We start from the raw sequence: 11,006 nt of genomic DNA on the forward strand, positions 1-11,006 counted from the left end.
TTATTTTAATTAGAACATACTCTCTCCCTTCAAAAACGGCCAAAAACGGGGCGTGGTCCGAAAATTTGGGCAAAGGCGCCGCACTCAGGCACCTAGGGTTCAACCCTCAGAGTACTCAAACTCCACACATATGAAAGCAGACTTGGTCTAGTTTTAGAATCCAAGGGAGCATTTCGAGAATCGGATTACTTCGCGAGTTATTTTAATTAGAACATACTCTCTCCCTTCAAAAACGGCCAAAAAGGGGCGTGCTCCGAAAATTTGGGCAAAGGCGTCGCGCTCAGGCACCTAGGGTTTAACCCTCAGAGTGCTCAAACTCCACACATATGAAAGCAGACTTGGTCTAGTTTTAGAATCCAAGGGAGCATTTCGGGAATCGGATTACTTCGCGAGTTATTTTAATTAGAACCTACTCTCTCCCTTCAAAAACGGCCAAAAAGGGGGCGTGGCACAAAAATTTGGGCAAAGGCGCCGCGCTCAGGCACCTAGGGTTCAACCCTCAGAGTACTCAAACTCCACACATATGAAAGCAGACTTGGTCTAGTTTTAGAATCCAAGGGAGCATTTCGAGAATCGGATTACTTCGCGAGTTCATTTAATTAGAGCCTACTCTCTCCCTTCAAAAACGGCCAAAAAGGGGGCGTGGTCCGAAAATTTGGGCAAAGGCGCCGCACTCAGGCACCTAGGGTTCAACCCTCAGAGTACTCAAACTCCACACATATGAAAGCAGACTTGGTCTAGTTTTAGAATCCAAGGGAGCATTTCGGGAATCGGATTACTTCGCGAGTTATTTTAATTAGAAGATACTCTCTCCCTTCAAAAACGGCCAAAAAGGGGGCGTGGTCCGAAAATTTGGGCAAAGGCGCCGCGCTCAGGCACCTAGGGTTCAACCCTAAGAGTACTCTAAACCCACTCATATGAGAGCAGACTTGGTCTAGTTTTAAAATCCAAGGGAGCATTTCGGGAATCGGATTACTTCGCGAGTTATTTTAATTAGAACATACTTTCTCTCTTCAAAAACGGCCAAAAAGGGGGCGTGGTCCGAAAATTTGGGCAAAGGCGCCGCGCTCAGGCACCTAGGGTTCAACCCTCAGAGTACTCTAACCCCACACATATGAGAGCAGACTTGGTCTAGTTTTAGAATCCAAGGGAGCATTTCGGGAATCGGATTACTTCGCGAGTTATTTTAATTAGAACCTACTCTCTCCCTTCAAAACCGGCCAAAAAGGGGGCGTGGTTCGAAAATTTTGGCAAAGGCGTCGCGCTCAGGCACCTAGGGTTCAACCCTCAGAGTACTTAAACTCCACACATATGAAAGCAGACTTGGTCTAGTTTTAGAATCCAAGGGAGCATTTCGGGAATCGGATTACTTCGCGAGTTATTTTAATTAGAACCTACTCTCTCCCTTCAAAAACGGCCAAAAAGGGGGCGTGGTACGAAAATTTGGGCAAAGGCGCCGCGCTCAGGCACCTAGGGTTCAACCCTCAGAGTACTCTAACCCCACACATATAAGAGCAGACTTGGTCTGGTTTTAGAATCCAAGGGAGCATTTCGGGAATCGGATTACTTCGCGTGTTATTTTAATTAGAACATACTTTCTCTCTTAAAAAACGGCCAAAAAGGGGGCGTGGTCCGAAAATTTGGGCAAAGGCTCCGCGCTCAGGCACCTAGGGTTCAACCCTCAGAGTACTCTAACCCCACACATATAAGAGCAGACTTGGTCTGGTTTTAGAATCCAAGGGAGCATTTCTTGAATCGGATTACTTCGCGTGTTATTTTAATTAGAACATACTTTCTCTCTTCAAAAACGGCCAAAAAGCGGGCGTGGTCCGAAAATTTGGGCAAAGGCGCCGCGCTCAGGCACCTAGGGTTCAACCCTCAGAGTACTCTAACCCCACACATATAAGAGCAGACTTGGTCTGGTTTTAGAATCCAATGGAGCATTTCGGGAATCGGATTACTTCGCGTGTTATTTTAATTAGAACATACTTTCTCTCTTCAAAAACGGCCAAAAAGGGGGCGTGGTCCAAAAATTTGGGCAAAGGCGCCGCGCTCAGGCACCTAGGGTTCAACCCTCAGAGTACTCTAACCCCACACATATAAGAGCAGACTTGGTCTGGTTTTAGAATCCAAGGGAGCATTTCGGGAATCGGATTACTTCGCGTGTTATTTTAATTAGAACATACTTTCTCTCTTCAAAAACGGCCAAAAAGGGGGCGTGGTCCGAAAATTTGGGCAAAGGCGCCGCGCTCAGGCACCTAGGGTTCAACCCTCAGAGTACTCTAACCCCACACATATAAGAGCAGACTTGGTCTGGTTTTAGAATCCAAGGGAGCATTTCTTGAATCGGATTACTTCGCGTGTTATTTTAATTAGAACATACTTTCTCTCTTCAAAAACGGCCAAAAAGGGGGCGTGGTCCGAAAATTTGGGCAAAGGCGCCGCGCTCAGGCACCTAGGGTTCAACCCTCAGAGTACTCTAACCCCACACATATAAGAGCAGACTTGGTCTAGTTTTAGAATCCAAGGGGGCATTTCGGGAATCGGATTACTTCGCGAGTTATTTTAATTAGAACCTACTCTCTCCCTTCAAAAACGGCCAAAAAGGGGGTGTGGTCCGAAAATTTGGGCAAAGGCGCCGCGCTCAGGCACCTAGGGTTCAACCCTCAGAGTACTCTAACCCCACACATATAAGAGCAGACTTGGTCTTGTTTTAGAATCCAAGGGAGCATTTCGGGAATCGGATTACTTCGCGTGTTATTTTAATTAGAACATACTTTCTCTCTTCAAAAACGGCCAAAAAGGGGGCGTGGTCCGAAAATTTGGGCAAAGGCGCCGCGCTCAGGCACCTAGGGTTCAACCCTCAGAGTACTCTAAACCCACACATATAAGAGCAGACTTCATCTAGTTTTAGAATCCAAGGGAGCATTTCGGGAATCGGATTACTTCGCGTGTTATTTTAATTAGAACATACTTTCTCTCTTCAAAAACGGCTAAAAAGGGGGCGTGGTCCGAAACTTTGGGCAAAGGCGCCGCGCTCAGGCACCTAGGGTTCAACCCTCAGAGTACTCTAAACCCACACATATAAGAGCAGACTTGGTCTGGTTTTAGAATCCAAGGGAGAATTTCGGGAATCGGATTACTTCGCGAGTTATTTTAATTAGAACATACTTTCTCCCTTCAAGAACGGCCAAAAAGGGGGCGTGGTCCGAAAATTTGGGCAAAGGCGCCGCGCTCAGGCACCTAGGGTTCAACCCTCAGAGTACTCTAAACCCACACATATAGGAGCAGACTTGGTCTGGTTTTAGAATCCAAGGGAGCATTTCGGGAATCGGATTACTTCGCGTGTTATTTTAATTAGAACATACTCTCTCCCTTCAAAAACGGCCAAAAAGGGGGCGTGGTCCGAAAATTTGGGCAAAGGCGCCGCGCTCAGGCACCTACACTCTAAGAAAAAGTGAGCACCCCCCGTCGTCATCATGCGTTTTGACGGCTCTAACGACCCCACAGGCTTACTTAACGACCCACTGGGCTCGAGCCATCAAGAGTTACTTCCCTGTTCGCAGGTGACAAGCATGGGGTTGTCACGTTTTATAAACTCTTGAATTGAACATTCTAGTGCATGCAGTCGTTCAATAGTAAAAGTCACTTCAAAAATCTCAAAAAGTGCTTGAAACTTGTTTTCTTTGTGCCGTTGGTCACCATTTATTCAATTTTGAACCGGCCGAAACAGGCGTGTGGCTCACTTCGCCTAAACTGGCAGAAAACAAACAAGTACAGGCAACCTTGGTAGGCACCTACTAAAACACGAGACAGATAAAAAGTTTCGCGGTTGTCCTTCTTGCTTTCGTCGCGGGTTTTACCCAACGCTTGTTTTGTCAGTGGTTTTACGGTTTTACCGTGTACGTACTACAACAGAAAACAGCTGGCAGCTGGCGTCGTGCTCAGGGAATTTAACCAAATATCTAGCAAAGCACGGGAAGCTACGCACGGGCGTGAGTTGACTTGAATGTTCGCCGGAACGAGGTAAGGATACCCTTGTCGTCTTTTATTGTGCGGTTCAGTAAAGAGCGTCTTCTCATTAAACTTGTGCTCAGTCAGTTCTGCGTGCAGATAAGTTGCAAACGGCCTCCTCGGTTTTGCCGAACTTCCACGCCTGTCATACCCATTATTTTTACCTTCAAGTCAGACTTGGACGTAGTTCAACTACTCTACTCAAACTACTGTAGTTTAACTACTTTTCCGAGTAACTTGGTAACTTTCAATTACAACTTTATTTGGGTAATTAGTAGTTTAATTTAACTACGTTTTTCAGGTAACTTCTACTCAAATTACTAACTACTTTTGAAATCTAATCCTATCTTTTTTTTTTTTTCATAACAAAAGTTTGAGCGCAGAAATAAATAAGACGCTGGCAGAGTAAGTGGTATTCCCAAAGAAGTTGCCCCCTCGCATTCCGTTCCCACGCACTTATTCTCGGCAGCTGTAGAAACTGCATCACAGGCGTCCTGGGGCCAAGGTGGCGACAAGCAGCCAAAACGTAACACCGGCGCGCACGAACGCAGGCAGAGATGCTTAACAAACCTTGGTCGGGTATTGACCTAATCCGGTAATGCACGCAGGCGCCGCGCCTCCAGCTGCAACCGTGAAAGACGGGGACACTCCGAGGGTTGTTGTTGTTTTCATGTTGACTTCCTCTATTGAGTTCTGACTCAAGTGGTAGGCTCCACAGTGGGCGCCACTAGAATCACCTCGCAGCTGGGCGCCTGTTCTCATGGTCGCCTCGTCGTCAGCGCATACTCCCTTCCGAAGCCGGACTCCCCCGCGCACAAATGCAGACACGGATAATCCGTTCATACGAGCACGTTCCCGCTTCCGGCTTGTTCACGTAATCCTTCACGTCCTTCCGACCTTCCACGCCAGGGAGACCTTCACTTTGTTGAAAAGGTTGTACCTGTCAATCTTGGGGAGATCCTTTTGTTGGACCTAACGTCAGCGGCGAAAAGCATTTTTTTTTCTCTCAGTGGCGTAGCATTAACATTGCAACGAGACGCGTAGTCGTTCGGATGATCCCATCGTCGTGGCGCGAGACTTGATCTCTTGACGGTCAGGTGCACTCGCTCAGTGAACTCTCCGAACGTCGTGAGAATAAAGAGGGGCCAGTCATAACAGTCTCAACTTGCCGAATAAAAAAAAGAAGGAGGAGGAGAGTTTGTTATAAAGGACCCTCTAGGCCGATTCAAGCCTCACATGTTTCGTCATGGACACCGAAGATGCCGACACTCGCTTACTTAACCCTGCACAGCCTGCTTCTGAAATTGAACTCTGCCTTTGCATCCAGCGCCACGGTTGAACGTCTGTTTAGCTTGACTGAGGACGTCATTAGAAGGAAAAGGGGAAAACTCTCCGATAACAACTTTGAAAGACAATTGCTTCTGCGAGCGAATAAACTATTTTGGAAGTCATAAAATTACTGCATTTACTTCAGGCTCGCAGGGTTTTTTACTGATCAAAACTGCTGTTCCCTTTGCTGCCACAAAAATATAAAAAGTAACTTCGAAAGTAACTTAAAAGTAACTCGCTACTTTTTTGCAGTAGTTAGTAGTTTACTCAATTATTATTACATATGCGTAATTTCTACTCTACTCCAACTACTTTTGGCGTCGATACTCAGTAACTTAACTTAACTACCTTTTTTGAGTAATTTGTACATGTCTGCTTCAAGTGCAGTGAAGTGTGAAGCATTGAAAACCACGACTGAGGCCGGACAGGACGAACGTACACAAATATCTGGGATCATGTCCGTGTATTTCAGTATTTCTCTGTCTCGAGATATAGGATTCGCCTTCACTGGTTCATTTGGCACATTTCATCGAGCATATTTGATATGTGCTCAGAGTTTTGGGACGGTTGCACGACAAACAACATCCCAGCGTGAATGTTCGTTCAACCGGTCGTACGTTCAAGAGGTCGTACGAGAAACTCCCACATGCCTGCCCCGCACATTAATCGAATTTCTCGAGGAGGTTCCATTGAGAAGAGTACCCTATGTCGTGCACCTCGACCGAAAAGGGTGAACCAAATGCTCACGCCATTTGGGTCACCCTTTTCAGACGGCCCGTGTGTCACTGGGGAGCGTCTTAAGCCAGCCCCCCGCCTGCGTTCACGCCGCTTCGCGGCGACAGTGTGCGGCTAGTAATTACAAAACTATTAACCCACTTGATCAGCAGATTGTACAGGCACTGTAGGCAAAGGGAGTTTCCCACCGCAGGTCAGCGCAATTATTTATACTGCAGTGCTCGTCTCATTTCAAATGTGGACAGCATACCTCGAAAGGAACCATTTACTTTGTCATGTAACACTAATACAATAAGCATATTTACAGGCTCTGAATGGGCACTGGCTGTTTAAAATAATACGTCATAACGAAGACACACGTGTCCACCATTGTACAGGTCCAAGTGCTGATGTGAGGCCTCCAGTCCAGGACCCAGGGCCGGCCTTAGGGATGGGCGACCTGGGCGGTCGCCCAGGGCGCCATCAAAAGGGGGGCGCCGCCCCCCCCCCCCCCCGCCCCTTTTTTTCGAACCTTTTTTTTCTGATTTATTTGAACATGGCGCCCGACAGGACGCTATATGCTCGGTCGTCGTTCGTTTTTGGGAATCGGTTCTCGTCTGACAAAATGCTCGTGTTGGCCATACCACGGTGGGCCATACTCACATGTTTACGAACAGCGTGATGTCGATAGCTAGGGGTGTGTAAAGAGGGAGTTGGGGGGGGGGGGGCGCCACGGTCGCAGTTCTCCCAGGGCGCTCGATGATGTAGGGCCGGCACTGTCAGGACCACATTTCGAGAGTTGAAGCACCCCTGTTTTGGTCACCTCATAGGCACAGATGTGTTGGTGAAAACAGTTTGTAGCAAGTCTTTCAAGCAGTAGGAAAGCATCATTCTTTGAGACATAAATGTTCCATACATGTGCAAACTGGGGGACTTCTCCAGTACCTACCACCAGAATGTCTTCTACCCTGTAGCCTCCGGCGTCTAGAAACACGCTCTTTGCTTCCAAGAGATCTGCTTTGCACTCCAAGCTTTGGGCAGCAGCTGGCAAGCTAGCTTTGTCAACAGCTCGGGCACACAGCATTCTCGGGCACAGAGGGAACTTGGGAGAGTTCATTTTGTAGCTCTGCAGGAGTTGGTGCCGAGTCGCAAGGGTTTTGCAAATGTTTGATGAAATTTTTTACTTTTGAAGCCATGGACTTAAAGTACTGGTGCTTCGCCTCGAAACGAAGGCACCGGTACTGGCGCAGTGGTCCAAGGGCCGCAGTCAGTCTTCCATAGCGCACCATGTAGTGCATCTTTGGGAGGACTTTAGCCAAATCAGTGAACTCTCAATTTGCCCTTTTTTATGTTTGTGTGTCTGCGCACTATTCATGTTCGACGAGGGTGGCATTGATATGTCCGCATAAAGGATAAAATCGATTTCTTGGCAATAAAGTGAGAGTCACCAGCACTGCGGATCTAGGTAAAAACATTTGGATGTTGCAAAGGCCCTGTACAAGCAAACAATCAGTACAATTATGAAGAACAAGGGAATCGAACAGAAGCATGTCTCTGGTGACATCTGCGGAAAACACTTGCGACTCTGGGAGGCTAGCTACCTGGCCGTGTGTTGTGATGGTCCCTTTGTTGTGACTGCGAGGCGCATTCGCGCTGAGCATTCCTGTAAATGGATTGCTCCTGAGAAAGCGTGCTGAAGAGCTTGCTGTGATTTTTGGCCTTGTCCTTGTCAATTTCAGGGAGGGCTGACTTGGGCTGTTTAAAATCGGACACAATGTTATCTTTATGCAAATCTACGGAAGAGCTGTTATCGTTAACGAAGGCGTCGTCTCCGAGAAGCAGACAAAGTAGTTGCCTTAAATCCTGGCCAGATACGAAGATAGAAACATAATCAGTGAGTATGAAGATGGATCGTTTACACAGCTAAACCAAGTAAAATGTACACTCCTGCATATAGTTAAGATCCAGTGAAAAGTTACTGCATGTTCACTCAGACAATCCCAGCAACCTCTCATCACACTGTTCTTTCTGAAAGATTTGCAAATAAAGCTTCATGAAGTTGCGCTGTAAGAAATTATCCATTTCTGCTCCTCCCCGTTTTGAATACAGCATAGTTTGGATACAAGGGGGGATGTTTTGCGCTAGGTCATGTTAGTCCGTTGTAATGAATTTTGTCTGTATGACCAACTACACTCCATTTCACACTTAAGCTACAATGTTGCCAAGGCTAGTAGCACGAGAGCTTGACTTTGTCTAGCGTCTCATTTGCATGTGGTCGCATGCGAATGAGGTACTAGACAAAGCCATGTGCTTGCACAACTAGCCATGGCAGCATTTTAGCTTAACTATGAAACGGAGTATAGTAGCAGTCACGTTCCACGTCTGTTGAGGTCTTCACTTCACAACCTGATGTGTTAGCTGCCACTAGCTGTAGCATTTTCTTGAACCATGACAAGTTATCACAATGCCCTTGCTGTACAGCTCAATGGCTGGTTGATTATGGAGGCTGTGAACATGATTACCTTCACAGTAATATACGGTTCAGATTGTTTTTAGGATTCTTACGCTATTTATACATTTAGGTAGAATGATCCAAAAATATTTCAATGGGAGACATCAATTCCTAATCATTTTGTTTTACATCTTATAAAAGGCTAGTATAGTCACAACTTGTCTACATATGCCAGTAGCTCGGCAGTAATGTAAGTTTCGGCATCAAACAGAGAATTATGATTAATGTTAATGTGCAGCTGAGGAAACTATTATGCAGAACTCCAAACATTGCAAGAAGTCAAAGCTAGATGGTTGAAATAATAGTACTAAAATATACCATTTAGGTAACGCATCTTGTATCTCCGAGAGCAAAAAAGCATGAATAGCCTTAATTGTCATGCTATGTTATTGGACAAAAAATTTTATGAATGTTTTTGTTATGATTTTGACATATTTTAAATAAGTTGAGCAAAGTTTATTATTACGGATTCAGCGGGAGTTCCGACGCCAGACAGGGAGAGATGCCCAGGAGGGTCTCACAGCCTCCCTTGAGAGAAGCACCAAGGCCCTCTATGAGCTTTTTCGTATGAAGTCATCATCAAAACAAAAGGAAAAACAAATATTGGAAGCCGCCAAGAACTGCCCGGAAGAGGGTAAAAGTAAGTAGCTGAAGAAAAAGTGCCATACCTCTGCATTAATTTTGTTTACAGGCAGAAATATTTTCTAACCTTCCTTATTTGCCTATGTGTGCCAACAGAACCAGCTGTTGTGATGCTGCTTACATTATAGCTAGGGCTCCGTGTTTTCGAATAAATCCGAAAACCTCCAAAAAACACCCACCGGTAAAATTTTTGTCAATTCGGATTTATCCGATAAACTCCAAATGTTTATGTGCCCATGCCACTCCCCCCCCCCCCCCCCCCCCCGGAAAAAAAAAGTAAAAAAAAAAAGTGAGACATATTTTTTTTTTTTTAATTTGATCAGCACGGAGTTAATGGTCCTGGGAAACTGGAACCATAATTATCTTCCAAATCTCAGACCGTTGTCAAAAGGGGTCTTGCCGCTTCTTTCGTCGAGGTTGATTCAGTGCAGCAGGTCATCGTACATTCGGGTCACGACAAAACCCAATCTTTTGGTTTCCATTTTGAGCCAAGCGATTTGTGACTTAGAGAAAGCAGACAGTATGCTTTTCTAACAGTGAAAGCTATGCACCATAGAGATTCTATTAAATAGGGAAACGGAACAGTTGAAACTTTCTATTACCTCCTTAACCACTCCACCTCGCGCGGCCGCGGGCTAGATTGATGGAATAAGATGGGATGACTACGAGCTTCGTAGTGACTGCCCCCGGGAGTTTATTGATTTTTAAGGTATCGACGTTTATCGAAGCAACACTTTTGTAGTGGGACAAATTAATATTGCCAATGGCAATGGCACGAACGTCAAATTCATCTGAAGCAATTTTAATCGGTACAAGCGCGTTTGATTGTTTATCTGGCATACGTTTACATCCGGTTATTATTTACATGTTTATGTTGAATAGGAAACACTGCGAAATTAAACTCCGTATTTCGGAGAATTGGGAATGAACCAAATATAAACTCCGATAAACTCCGAATCTTCGGCAAAAAATAAACTCCGAAAAACACCCTCCGAATTCGACGAGAAATAAACTCCGAAAACACGGAGCCCTAATTATAGCCTATGGCTCGAGCTGAACTTTTTTCAGCAATGGGGTGTATTTAAGCTCAGCTTGGGACCTATGCATTCTGGAAACGGTGCCATCTTTGTGTCCGCGAAACCAGACAACTGTGCTTGTACAGCCCCCCTGCCCAGTGATTCTTGCATGCAACACCACGCACAAGTGACAGCGACGGATGCTCTATGCAGTTGCGGTGGTGCGGTGCAGTGTATAGTCTAGGCAATGTTACGATGCTGTCTACGGCACGGGTTTCTCCATTGCTGGGCTCCTATGGTGGACAGTGGAAAAGAATGCACAGGCTATGAGGAGAAGGTGGAAATCTGCGGCGTGGATCCGTTCGCTCCACAGCCGCACGTCCAAGAGCTTAGCTATGGCCACTGGGGGAAATTACTGACATCTCGGATTACCTCCTGAAGACAAATTTTGTCACGCTCAACCGAGTATTTTAAGGGCTCCAGGAGCCGTTGATGAAAGCAGCGAGTGCAGAGAGAGCGATTGTCGTCTCACAGGTGAGGTAGACTTAAGATATTCGCGTAATTCTGGAGCACGTCTGCACCTTTGCTTGATTCACTTTTAGGAGGCTAATCATTCTCCTTAAAGGGCAACTCCGGTCCATACTTTCGATTTTGGGATTATGACTGTTTTTAGTGCAGTCAGCGTCTCTGAATTGCAAGGTGTAATTGTTTTCTCCTTATTGTGCATAGTTTTAAAGATATCGACGTTTCAAAGTTTTGCTTGGGGCGCGGCCAACAAA

The sequence above is a fragment of the Ixodes scapularis genome, unplaced genomic scaffold (genome assembly GCF_016920785.2).
Source record: "Ixodes scapularis isolate PalLabHiFi unplaced genomic scaffold, ASM1692078v2 ptg001477l_1__unscaffolded, whole genome shotgun sequence".
Classification (NCBI taxonomy): domain Eukaryota; kingdom Metazoa; phylum Arthropoda; class Arachnida; order Ixodida; family Ixodidae; genus Ixodes; species Ixodes scapularis.